The sequence below is a fragment of the Triticum aestivum genome, chromosome 4B (assembly GCF_018294505.1).
Source record: "Triticum aestivum cultivar Chinese Spring chromosome 4B, IWGSC CS RefSeq v2.1, whole genome shotgun sequence".
NCBI classification, from domain to species: Eukaryota; Viridiplantae; Streptophyta; class Magnoliopsida; order Poales; family Poaceae; genus Triticum; species Triticum aestivum.
Genome location: NC_057804.1, coordinates 403,390,935 through 403,405,202, shown reverse-complemented (window position 1 = coordinate 403,405,202; position 14,268 = coordinate 403,390,935).

The following is a 14,268-nucleotide window of genomic DNA, read 5'->3' as shown; positions in this document are numbered from 1 at the left end:
TCTAATAATGAAGATCGTCACACTTTTATTTACTTACAACTCAAGATTACAACTCGATACTTAGAACAAGATATGACTCTATATGAATACCTCCGGCGGTGTACCGGGATATGCAATGAATCAAGAGTGATTTGTATGAAAAATAATGAAGGTGGCTTTTCCACAAATACGATGTCAACTTCGTGATCATGCAAAGAGCAATATGACAATGATGATGCGTGTCATAATAAACGGAACGGCGGAAAGTTGCATGGCAATATATGTCGGAATGGCTATGGAAATGCCATAATAGGTAGGTATGGTGGCTGTTTTGAGAAAGGTATAAGGTGGGTGTATGGTACCGGTGAAAGTTGCACGGCACAAGAGAGGCTAGCAATGGTGGAAGGGTGTGAGTGCGTATAATCCATGGACTCAACATTAGTCATAAAGAACTCATATACTTATTGCAAAAATCTACAAGTCTTTGAAAACAAAGCACTACGCGCATGCTCCTAGGGGGATAGATTGGTAGAAAAACACCATCGCTCGTCCTCGACTGCCACTCATAAGGAAGACAATCAATAAATAAAATTGTGCTCCAACTTCATCACAAAGCGGTTCACCATACGTGCATGCTACGGGAATCACAAACTTCAACACAAGTATTCTTTAAATTCATAATCACCAAACTAGCATGACACTAATATCACCACCTCTATATCTCAAAACAATTATCAAGTATCAAATTGATCATAGCATCCAATTCACTTTCTATGATAGTTTTTATTATACCCAACTTGGATGCCCATCATTCTAGGACCAATTTTATAACCATAGCAAATACCATGTTGTTCTAAGAGACTCTCATAATAATATAAGTGAAGCATGAGAGATCAACAATTTCTACAAAATTAAACCACCGCCGTGCTCTAAAAGATATAAGTGAAGCACTAGAGCAAAACTATCTAGCTCAAAAGATATAAGTGAAGCACTAGAGCAAAAATTATCTAGCTCAAAAGATATAAGTGAAGCACATAGAGTATTCTAATAAATTCTAAATCAAGTGGGCTTCTCCCAAAAGGTGTGTACAACAAGGATGATTGTGGTAATCTAAAAAGCAAAGACTAATATCATACAAGACGCTCCAAGCAAAACACATATCATGTGGCGAATAAAAATATAGCTCCAAGTAAAGCTACCGATAGACGAAGACGAAAGAGGGGGTGCCTTCCGGGGCATCCCCAAGCTTAGGCTTTTGGTTATCCTTGAATATCTTGGGGTGCCATGGGAATCCCCAATCTTAGGCTCTTGCCACTCCCTATTCCATAGTCCATCAAATCTTTACCCAAAACTTGAAAACTTCACAACACAAAACTCAACAGGAAATCTCATAAGCTCCGTTAGTGCAAGAAAGAAAAACCACCACATAAGGTACTGTAATGAACTCATTATTTATTTATATTGGTGTTAAACCTACTGTATTCCAACTTCTCTATGGTTCATACCCCTTGATACTAGCCATAGATGCATCAAAATAAGCAAACAACACACGAAAAACAGAATCTGTCAAAAACAGAACAGTCTATAGCAATCTGTAACTCTCGAATAATTATAGAACTCTACAAATCCTACCAAAATAGGAAGTTCTGGTAAATTTATCTATTGATCTATAGCAAAAATAATCAACGCAAAATCACGTTTCTGTGAATTACTAAAATTATTTTAGTACGTGCAAAGTTTCTGTTTTTCAGCAGAATCAAATTAACTATCACCGTAGGTTATCCTATAGGTTCTACTTGGCACAGACACTAATTAAAACATGAAAACACATCTAAACAGAAGCTAGATGAAATATTTATTACTAAACAGAAGCAAAAAGCAAAAAACTAAAATAAAATTGGGTTGCCTCCCAACAAGCGCTATCGTTTAACGCCCCTAGCTAGGCATAAAAGCGAGGATAGATCTAAGTAGTGCCATCTTTGGCACTCAATTCATAAGTAGCTCGCATGATAGGTTCATAAGGTAATTAAATTTCTTTCTTGGAAAGTTCTCCATGCCTTTCCTTAATGGAAATTGGAATCTAATATTCCCTTCCTTCATATTAATAATTGCACCAATCGTTCTAAGGAAAGGTCTACCAAGAATAATAGGACATGAAAGATTGCAATCTATGTCTAGAACGATAAAATCTACGGGCACATAATTCCTATTGGCAACAATAAGAACATCATTGATCCTTCCCATAGGTTTCCTAATGGTGGAATCTGCAAGGTGCAAATATAAAGAGCAATCATCAAAATCATGGAAACCTAGAATATCACATAAAGTTTTCGGAATCGTGGAAACACTAGCACCCAAATCACACAAAGCATAACACTCATGATCTTTAATTCTAATCTTTATAGTAGGTTCCCACTCATCATAAAGTTTTCTAGGTATAGAAACTTCCAAATTAAGTTTTTCATCATAATATTGCATCAAGGCATCAACAATATGTTTGGTAAAAGCTTTATTTTGACTATAAGCATGAGGAGAATTCAACACAGACTGCAACAAGTAAATACAATCTATTGAAGAACAATTATCATAATTAAATTCCTTGAAATCCAAGATAGTGGGTTCAATCCTATTTAAAGTCTTGACCTCTCCAATCCCACTTTCACCAAATTTAGCATCAAGATCGAAAAACTCCAAATTAGTGGGACGCCTTTTAACTAAAGTTGACTCATCTCCAGTCCCATCATTATTAATATTCATATTGCAAAACAAAGATTTAATAGGGGACACATCAATAACTTTTCGATCTTCATCATTATTTTCCTCTAACCCTTCTGGTTTGGCAGCCATCTTATTGACCAAGGTGGCTTGCTTATCAGAAATTTGGGCTATTGATTTTTCAAGACGAGTAATTTGAGAGTTCAAACCATAAAATTCCTTAGACATATCATCAAGCTCTTTGTTCATATACTCCATAAAGCTTTTTTGTTCTTTAAGCTCTTTCCTAAAGAAATTATTATGCTCAAATTGTAAAGTCATAAAACTTTAATGTTCGACTCAATCTCTTCCAACCTTCTAAGATGAAGGTCGGTGTTCTTAGGCAAAGCCATAAGGACAAATAGGCACACAAGAAGACAAGCGAAAGAGATAGGTGATTGAGAAAGAGAGGGCGAATAAAACGGCAAGGATGAAGTGGGGGAGAGGAAAACGAGAGGCAAATGGCAAATAATGTAATGCGAGGGAGATGAGTTTGTGATGGGTACTTGGTATGTCTTGACTTGAGCGAAGACCTCCCCGGCAACGGCGCCAGAAATCCTTCTTTCTACGACTTGAGCTTCCATTGGTTTTCCTTGAAGAGGAAAGGGTGATGCAGCAAAGTAGCGTAAGTATTTCCCTCAGTTTTTGAGAACCAAGGTATCAATCCAGTAGGAGGCTCCCCAAAAGTCCCACGCACCTACAGAAACAAACAAGAACCTTGCAACCAACGCAATAAAAGGGGTTGTCAATCCCTTCACAGCCACTTGCAAAAGTGAGATCTGATAGAGATAATATGATAAGATAAATATTTTTGGTATTTTTATGATATAGATTGGAAAGTAAAGATTGCAAAATAAAGTAGATCGGCAACTTATATGGTAAAAGATAGACCCGAGGGCGATAGGTTTCACTAGTGGCTTCTCTCAAGATAGCATAAGTATTACGGTGGGTGAACAAATTACTACCGAGCAACTGATAGAAAAGTGCATAGTTATGAGAATATATAGGCATGATCATGTATATAGGCATCACGTCCGCAACAAGTAGACCGAAACTATTCTGCATCTACTACTATTACTCCACACATCGACCGACTCCTGCCTGCATCTATAGTATTAAGTTCATAAGAGTAGAGTAACGCATTAAGCAAGATGACATGATATAGAGGGATAAACTTAAACAATATGATATAAACCCCATCTTTTTATCCTCAATGGCAACAATACAATACGTGCCTTGCTGCCCCTGCTGTCACTAGGAAAGGACACCGCAAGATTGAACCCAAAGCTAAGCACTTCTCCCATTGCAAAAAAGATCAATCTAGTAGGCCAAACCAAACTGATAATTCGAAGAGACTTGCAAAGATAACCAATCATACATAAAAGAATTCCGAGGAGATTCAAATATTTCTCATAGATAAACTTGATCATAAACCCACAATTCATCGGATCTCGACAAACACACCGCAAAAAGAGTTACATTGAATAGATCTCCAAGAAGATCGAGAAGAACTTTGTATTGAGATTCAAAGAGAGAAAAGAAGCCATCTAGGTAATAACTATGGACCCGAAGGTGTGTGGTAAACTACTCACAACTCATCGGAGAGGCCTTGGAGATGATGTAGAGGCCCTCCGTGGTCGATTCCCCCTCCGGCGGAGCGCCGGCGAAGGCTCCAAGATGGGATCTCGCGGATACAGAAGGTTGCGACGGTGGAATTAGGTTTTCGTGGTGCTCTGATACATCTCCAATGTATCTATAATTTATGAAGCATTCATGCTATTTTATTATCTGTTTTGAATGATTACGGGCTTTATTATACACTTTTATATCACTTTTGGGACTAACCTATTAACCGGAGGCCCAGCCCATATTGTTGTTTTATTGTCTATTTTTCAGTGTTTCGAAGAAAAGGAATATCAAACAGAGTCCAAACGGAATGAAACCTTCGGTAGCGTGATTTTTGGAACGAACGTGACCCAGGAAACTTGGAGTGCAAGCCAGGGGAGCATCGAGGAAGCCACGATATAGGGGGGGCGCCCTCCCCTCTCGTGGGCCCCTTGAGGCTCCCCTGACTGACTTCTTTCGCCTATATAAGTCCACATACTCTAAAACCATCGAATATCAAGATAGATCGGGAGTTCCGCTGCCGCAAGCCTCTGTAGCCACCAAAAACCTCTCGGGATCCCTCACTGGTGGCCTTCTTCATCATCCCGGCACTCTCCATGACGAGGAGGGAGTAGTTCACCCTCGAGGCTGAGGGTATGTACCAGTAGCTATGTGTTTGATCTCTCTCTCTCTCTCGTGTTCTCTCTATGGCACGATCCTGATGTATCACGAGCTTTGCTATTATAGTTGGATCTTATGATGTTTCTCCCCCTCTACTCTCTTGTGATGAATTGAGTTTTCCTCTTGAAGTTATCTTATCAGATTGAGTCTTTAAGGATTTGAGAACACTTGATGTATGTCTTGCCGTGTTTATCTATGGTGACAATGGGATATCACGTCCCACTTGATGTATGTTTTGGTGATCAACTTGCGGGTTCCGCCCATGAACCTATGCATAGGGGTTGGCACACGTTTTCGTCTTGACTCTCTAATAGAGACTTTGGGGCACTCTTTGAAGTACTTTGTGTTGGTTGGATGAATCTGAGATTGTGTGATGCATATCGTATAATCATGCCCATGGATACTTGAGGTGACAATGGAGTATCTACGTGACATTAGGGTTTTGGTTGATTTGTGTCTTAAGGTGTTATTCTAGTATGAATTCTTGAATAGATTGATCCGAAAGAATAACTTTGAGGTGGTTTCATACCCTACCATAATCTCTTCGTTTGTTCTCCGCTATTAGTGGCTTTGGAGTGATTCTTTGTTGCATGTTGAGGGATTGTTATATGATCTATCTATGTTATTATCGTTGAGAGAACTTGCACTAGTGAAAGTATGAACCCTATGCCTTGTTTCTTATCATTGCAATACCGTTTACGCTTACTTTTATCATTAGTTACCTTGCTGTCTTTATATTTTCATATTACAAAAACCTATATCTACCATCCATATTGCACTTGTATCACCATCTCTTCGCCGAACTAGTGCACCTATACAATTTACCATTGTATTGGGTGTGTTGGGGACACAAGAGACTCTTTGTTATTTGGTTGCAGGGTTGTTTGAGAGAGACCATCTTCATCCTACGCCTCCTACGGATTGATAAACCTTAGGTCATCCACTTGAGGAAAATTTGCTACTGTCCTACAAACCTGTGCACTTGCAGGCCCAACAACGTCTACAAGAAGAAGGTTGTGTAGTAGACATCAAGCTCTTTTCTGGCGCCGTTGCCGGGGAGGTGAGTGCTTGAAGGTATATCTTTAGATCTTGCAATCGAATCTTTTTGTTTCTTGTTTTATCACTAGTTTAGTTTATAAAAGAAAACTACAAAAAAATGGAGTTAAGTTTGTCTCATACGCTTCGTCTTTTTAATATCTTTCGTGAGAATGATGGAAAGGAAAATTTTGCTCAAGTGCTAGAAGAAGAATGCATTAAAATGTTTGGTACTGGATCTTTGTATGATGAGCATGATTGCAATGTTGTTAGTATGAATTCCTTGAATATCCATGATGCTAATGATATGCAAAGCCACAATCTTGGGGATGCTATGTTTGATGAAGATGATATGTTTAGTTCCCCAAGTTTTTATGAGAATATTTATTATGATGAAAGCATGCCTCCTATTTATGATGATTATATTGATGAAAGTGGGTTTGGAAGAGTGTCAACTTTAGGAAGTAGTGATCCCACTATTTTGGAGGATGTTGAATCTTATTGTGATGAATATGAAAGTGGATTTGGAAGAGTGTCAACTTTATTTAGTGATGATTCCACTATTTCGGAAGAGGTTCCAATTGATTATGAGAACAAAGTTGCTATCTATGATGATTATTTTGATGACTTGTATGCTATTAGGAATAATGATAACCATGAAACTTGTCATCATGATTTTAGTTTTCAATTGGATTATGCCTCACATGATAATTATTTTGTTGAGTTTGCTCCCACTATTATTCATGAGAAGGATTTTGCTTATGTGGAGAGTAGTAAATTTTCTATGCTTGTAGATCATGAAAAGAATGCTTTAGGTGCTGGTTATATTGTTGAACTCATTCATGATGCTACTGAAAATTATTATGAGGGAGGGACGTATGCTTGTAGGAATTGCAATAATATCAATTTTCCTCTCTATGTGCTTAAAATCTTGAAGCTATGCTTATTTTACCTTCCTATGCTAGTTGATTATTGTTCCCATAAGTTGTTTGCTCAAAAAATCCCTATGCATAGGAAGTGGGTTAGGCTTAAATGTTCTAGTCATATGCTTCATGATGCTCCCATTATGTTTCAATTCTTATCTTTTATGTGAGCATCATTGTCATCATCATGCCTAGCTAGAAAGGCATTAAAGAAAAGCGCTTGTTGGGAGACAACCCAATATTTATCCTTACTGTTCTTGTGTGTTCACATTATTATGCTACTGTACTAATCATGTTTTATAGCTTTTGTTTCAATAAAGTGCCAAGTAAGACCTTTAGGATAGCTTACGGTGATAGTTGCGTTGATCCTGCTGAAAATCAGAAACTTTTGCACCCAGTAAATTAGTTTTGTTAATTCACAGAAACGTGCTTCTGATCTGATTCTTTTTTATATGGATTGCTATATAAATTTCTTAGGCCTTGCTAGTTTGGTAGGATTTTTGGAGTTCAGAAGTATACGTTTGATACAGATTACTAAAGACTATTCTGTTTTTGACAGATTCTGTTTTCTATGTGTTGTTTGCTTGTTTTGATGCATCTATGGCTAGTATTAAGTGGTATGAACCATAGAGAAGTTGGAATACAGTAGATATTACACCAATATGAATTTAGAATGAGTTCATTACAGTACCTAAGTGGTGGTTTTATTTTCTTATACTAACGGAGCTTACGAGTTTTCTGTTCAGTTTTGTGTTGTGGAGTTTTCAAGTTTTGGGTAAAGACTCGATGGACTATGGAATAAGGAGTGGCAAGAGCCTAAGCTTGGGGATTCCCAAGGCACCCCAAGGTAATATTCAAGGACAACCAAGAGCCCAAGCTTGGGGATGCCCCGAATGGCATCCCCTCTTTCGTCTTCGTTCATCGGTAACTTTACTTGGAGTTATATTTTTATTCACCACATGATATGTGTTTTGCTTGGAGCGTCATTTTATTTTGTTAGTATTTGCTTGATGTTATTTATAATAATGTTTTGCATCTTTAGTTTCCATAAAAATGTCAAGGATAGCCTTCACCATGCTTATTTTGCTAGTATACATGTTGCTGTTTGAAAATAGAAAGTTTACCGCTGTTGCAAAAATTCCCTAGAAAAGTAAGAGCATGATATAATGTTGAATTGTTTTGCATAATGAGCTATGATAAATTTACTAAAGTGGGAATTTTCTCTCATAATTTTTGTAGTAAGGGAAGTATGATGAATCTTGCATTCTTTACAGACTGTACTGTTTTGGCAGATTGCTGTTATGTTTGCATTGTTTGCATATGTTTGCTTGTTTAATGATTCTATTTGAGGATAGGAGTATTAAATATGCAAATACATTTAGTATGCAATGTGGAATAATAATTTTAGTTATTTGTTACAGTAGAAAATGATCAGGTTTTGCATTGGTTTATACTAACCTATCTCACGAGTTCTTGTTGAGTTTTGTGTGGATGAAGCTTTTGATAAAAAGAGAAACCATGATATTAGAGGAGTTAAGGAGGCACAAAAGTTCAAGCTTGGGGATGCCCAAGGCACCCCAAGATAATATTTCAAGAAGTCTCAAGCATCTAAGCTTGAGAATGCCCCGTTAGGCATCCCACCTTTCTTCTTCAACAACTATCGATTAGTATCGGTTGAGCCTAAATTTTTCTTCTTCACATGAGTTGTTCTATCCTTGCAATGTCATTTTATTTCGCTTTGCTTGCTGTTTGAATAAGATACCAAGATCTGAAATTCTTAAATGAGAGAGAGTCTTCACATAGTTACATAATTATTTAGCTGCTCATTGACCTTCACTTATATCTTTTTGGAGTAGTTTGTCATTTACTCGTGTGCTTCACTTATATCCTATGAGTAAATTGTTGAATGAGTTGATTGTCATAAATCTGAAATTATTATGTCTCATTTGCTTATCCCATGGGGAGTAATGACTTCACATCTAAGAAGTAGAGGTTGTAAATTTATTGAAGGATAACAAACATTGTATTGGTAATTTGAACAATTCATGAAAGAATATTGAAGGAAGAGAGATTCCACATATAAATATACTATCCTAGACATCTTTTATAATTGTGAGCACTCATTAAGTATGACATGCTAAAGAGTTGATGTTGGACAAGGAAGACAACGTAATGGGTTATGTTTTCTCACATCTCAGTTAAAGTATATTGTCATGGATCATTTAATCATGTTGAGCTTGCCTTTCCCCCTCATGCTAGCGAAAATTCCTTGCACCAAGTAGAGATACTACTTGTGCTTACAAATATCCTTAAACCCAGTTTTTGCCATGAGTGTCCACCATACCTACTTATATGCGGTATTTACCTGCTGTTCCAAGTAAATTTGCATGTGCCAAACTCTAAACCTTCAAATAATAATCTGTTTTGTATGCCCGAATCGCTCATGTAGCGACTAGGGGCTGTCAGTATCTTCCATGCTATGTGGGTTATTATCAAGATGAGTGGACTCCGCTCATCATTCATGAGTAAAATGGCTGGTAACCGGGATGCCCAGTCCCATGATCAAAAGATCAAAATCAAATCAAAAATAATTGCAAACAAAACTCCCCCAGGTTTGACGTTAGTTGGAGGCACCCGTTGTTTCGGGCAAGCAATGGATTGATGATTGTTGGTGGAGGGGGAGTAAAAACTTTTACCATTCTGTTTGGCAACTGCCTATAATGTATGTAGTATGGAAAATATTGGGAACTCTTGGTTGTTATGTTGACAATGAGATCATACCTCTCAAAATTATTTATCTCTATTTCAAAATTGAGCTCTGGCACCTCTGCAAATCCATGCTTCCCTCTGCGAAGGGCCTATCTTTTACTTTATACAAGAGGCAAGGTGATCTTCACCTTTCCCTTTTTCATTTTATCCTTTGGCAAGCACCTCATGTTGGAAAGATCCTGATATATATATCCAATTGGATGTAAGTTAGCATGAACTATTATTGTTGACATCACCCAAAGGTGAATACGTTGGGAGGCAACACTATAAGCCCCTATCTTTCTCAGTGTCCGATTTAAACTCCATAACCATTAGTATTGCGTGAGTGTTAGCAATTGTGGAAGACTATATGATAGTTGAGTATGTGAAGTTTGCTAAATCAAAGCTCTGACATAGACCCTTCCTGGAAATAAGATGAATTGTAATTGTTTGATAACTAAGAATGAAGTTTGCTAGTTTATGGTCTATGCTTTCAACATGTGAATTGCTTGTTACTTGTTTGTGTGAAGTTTTATGAGATGAACTACTATTATGACATATTATCATGCTAGAAAAGGTGATTGAAATTATAATTGATCAAAATTGTGCACCTTCTAGCATTCACACTTCATAAATTCTTTCTTTTATCATTTACCTACTCGAGGACGAGTAGGAATTAAGCTTGGGGATGCTGATACGTCTCCAACGCATCTATAATTTATGAAGCATTCATGCTATTTTATTATCTGTTTTGAATGATTACGGGCTTTATTATACACTTTTATATCACTTTTGGGACTAACCTATTAACCGGAGGCCCAACCCATATTGTTGTTTTATTGTCTATTTTAGTGTTTCGAAGAAAAGGAATATCAAACGGAGTCCAAACGGAATGAAACCTTCGGCAGCGTGATTTTTGGAACGAACATGACCCAGGAAACTTGGAGTGCAAGCCAGGGAAGCATCGAGGAAGCCATAAGATAGGGGGGCGCCCACCCCCTGGGCACGCCCTCCCCTCTTGTGGGCCCCTCGAGGCTCCCCCGACCGACTTATTTCACCTATATAAGTCCACATACCCTAAAACCATCGAATATCAAGATAGATCAGGAGTTCCGCCGCCACAAGCCTCTGTAGCCACCAAAAACCTCTTGGGAGCCCGTTCCGGCACCCTACCGGAGGGGGGATCCCTCAACGGTGGCCTTCTTCATCATCCCGGTGCTCTCCATGACGAGGAGGGAGTAGTTCACCCTCGGGGCTGAGGGTATGTACCAGTAGCTATGTGTTTGATCTCTCTCTCTCTCTCTCTCTCTCTCTCTCTCGTGTTCTCTCTATGGCACGATCTTGATGTATCGCGAGCTTTGCTATTATAGTTGGATCTTATGATGTTTCTCCCCCTCTACTCTCTTGTGATTAATTGAGTTTTCCTCTTGAAGTTACCTTATCGGATTGAGTCTTTAAGGATTTGAGAACACTTGATGTATGTCTTGCCATGTTTATCTGTGGTGACAATGGGATATCATGTGCCACTTGATGTATGTTTTGGTGATCAACTTGCGGTTTCCGCACATGAACCTATGCATAGGGGTTGGCACACGTTTTCGTCTTGACTCTCTGGTAGAGACTTTGGGGCACTCTTTGAAGTACTTTGTGTTGGTTGGATGAATCTGAGATTGTTTGATGCATATCGTATAATCATGCCCATGGATACTTGAGGTGACAATGGAGTATCTAGGTGACATTAGGGTTTTGGTTGATTTGTGTCTTAAGGTGTTATTCTAGTACGAACTCTTGAATAGATTGATCCGAAAGAAAACTTTGAGGTGGTTTCATACCCTACCATAATATCTTCGTTTGTTCTCCGCTATTAGTGGCTTTGGAGTGACTCTTTGTTGCATATTGAGGGATTGTTATATGATCTATCTATGTTATTATTGTTGAGAGAACTTGCACTAGTGAAAGTATGAACCCCATGCCTTGTTTCTTATCATTGCAATACCGTTTACGCTTACTTTTATCATTAGTTACCTTTCTGTTTTTATATTTTCAGATTACAAAAACCTATATCTACCATCCATATTGCACTTGTATCACCATCTCTTCGTCGAACTAGTGCACCTATACAATTTACCATTGTATTGGGTGTGTTGGGGACACAAGAGACTCTTTGTTATTTGGTTGTAGGGTTGTTTGAGAGGGACCATCTTCATCCTATGCCTCTTACGGATTGATAAACCTTAGGTCATCCACTTGAGGGAAATTTGCTACTGTCCTTTAAACCTGTGCACTTGCAGGCCCAACAACGTCTAGAAGAAGAAGGTTGTGTAGTAGACATCATGCTCCTCGATGGTTTCGGGGTACGTGGGTATATATAGGAGGAAGAAGTAGGTCGGTCGATGCTCGAGGGGCCCACGAGGGTGGGGGGCGCGCCCAGCCCTAGGGGGCGCATCGGGCACCCTCGTGGCTGCCTCGGTTGTTGCTTGACGTCCACTGCAAGTCTCCTGGTTGGCATTTGTTCCAAAAAGATCGCTCCCAAAGATTTCATCCCGTTTGGACTCCGTTTGATATTCCTTTTCTTCAAAACACTAAAATAGGCAAAAAAAACACCAATTCGGGCCGGGCCTCCGGTTAGTAGGTTAGTCCCAAAAATGATATAGAAGTGTAAAGTAAAGCCCATAAACATCCAAAATGGGTAATATAATAGCATGGAACAATCAAAAATTATAGATACGTTGGAGACTTATCAAAGGCCATCTAAACTAAATAAATGCGGATGCTTCGAAGGTAAATGAGTCTATCAACTCCAACGGCATAGTTGAGTGCAAGACAACGACCTATCGCACCTTATTCATCGTCTGAGTAGTCTGCAACATGAGACGTTGCAGTCGTGTAGGTCAGCACATTGAATATGCTGGCAGAGTTACACTATAAAGCAATGAAATGCAAGAACTATATCTACATGCAATATTTGGCTGGTGGAGGTTCTAAGTTTATGATTTTGGATAAAGCTAGCCTTTCCCTACAACAAAGGAATAAATTTAATTAACCACTCCCAAGTTGAGCCAATATTTGAGAAGGTTCCCCCAACTCAAAATCCCAATTAAACAAGTATCATCATTAACCCAATTCAATTAATTAAGAGTGATGAGATCAACAACAATATCCTATTCCAGGTACTCGAAATGTCCATAACCGGGGACACAGCTAACCATGATTAGTTCATACACTCTACAAAGGTTGTACACTTTTCCCCACAAGACTCGACCACATCCATGATCGAAAGATCAAGACATAGTCTTTCTAAAGCATTAACTTCTACTCTGAGCAGACCGGTACACCTACTTTCCCTCTACATATGCTAGTCCACCTCTTCGAGAGCTCATACAACTTACTCAACTATGCCAGAGCCCATAATGGCGTGTGGGTGCACACGAAAGTTTCTAGTCATGAAATATCATATGATCCCTTTGAGCCTGGGTGGCAAACTGAGGAAAAATCACACGGATACCCTGGGATTTCCCTTAATGGACAACAATGGGTTCCCCAGGTGCCCCAACCAATCCACCCAGATGTGTATTAAAGTTGCCACCTTAATGTTATCCAAAATTAATAACTCTCATAACTTCCTTATGAATCATGATCCAATCCCCGTCTACGAGCATGGCTAAGAAATCATAAAGCATAACGTATATTCCCGGGGTGATCAAAAGGTATTAGGTTCCTACCTCAAGTACTATAGCCAAACCACATGTTCCCAATCCTACTCATGCAAATATTTGAGGGGCAATACTAATGCATAGTAAAAATTGGGTATAGAAGAGTCTGATCAAAGTGTAACTTGCCTTGCTGACGATCTGCAAACTCTAGAGATTCGTAGTAACAAGCTTCACACTCTGGGTAATCTAGCGTAGATAAACAGTAGCATACATAAGCAATCACTCAACAAAACAAAGAGAAATCGAAAAAAGATCCAAATCAAACACGAAACAAGCAAACGGCTAAACTAAACAGAAAACAAAATCTAATAAGATTATTGTCGTGTGGATTAGATCTTAACAGTAGGTACATGTGATTAGCTATGATTTACAAAAAGAAACAACTCAAACGGAGAAACAAAACTCAAGATACGAATTAAACAAGATCGTTAACTAATCTGAACTAAAATCAAATTTCAAAGTGTCAGAATCATGTTCAAGTTGGTTAACTGGAAAGAACATATCGTTACGAAGATTTAGGCGCTGGGTTCATCTAATTTGGACAAACGAGCAACATGATACACTAGTTTTAAGATCAGGGGCTAAATCACGATAAAACTATTCGCGGATAGGTCCCTGGCGGAAAATAAAAATTAAAAATAAAAAACTACCGAGTGAACATTCTTTAATAGAACTAAACGAAGGAATATCGTTCACTAACAGATCTAAATGAAGGAACGTTCATTAACTAACTAAACCGGTCTAAAAACCTGAGAAAACCTAAAAAAAGGGTTGGGTTTCGGTGGTTTTTACCGGTTCTTGCAAAAAAAACGGCCGCGGCGATGGCGAAT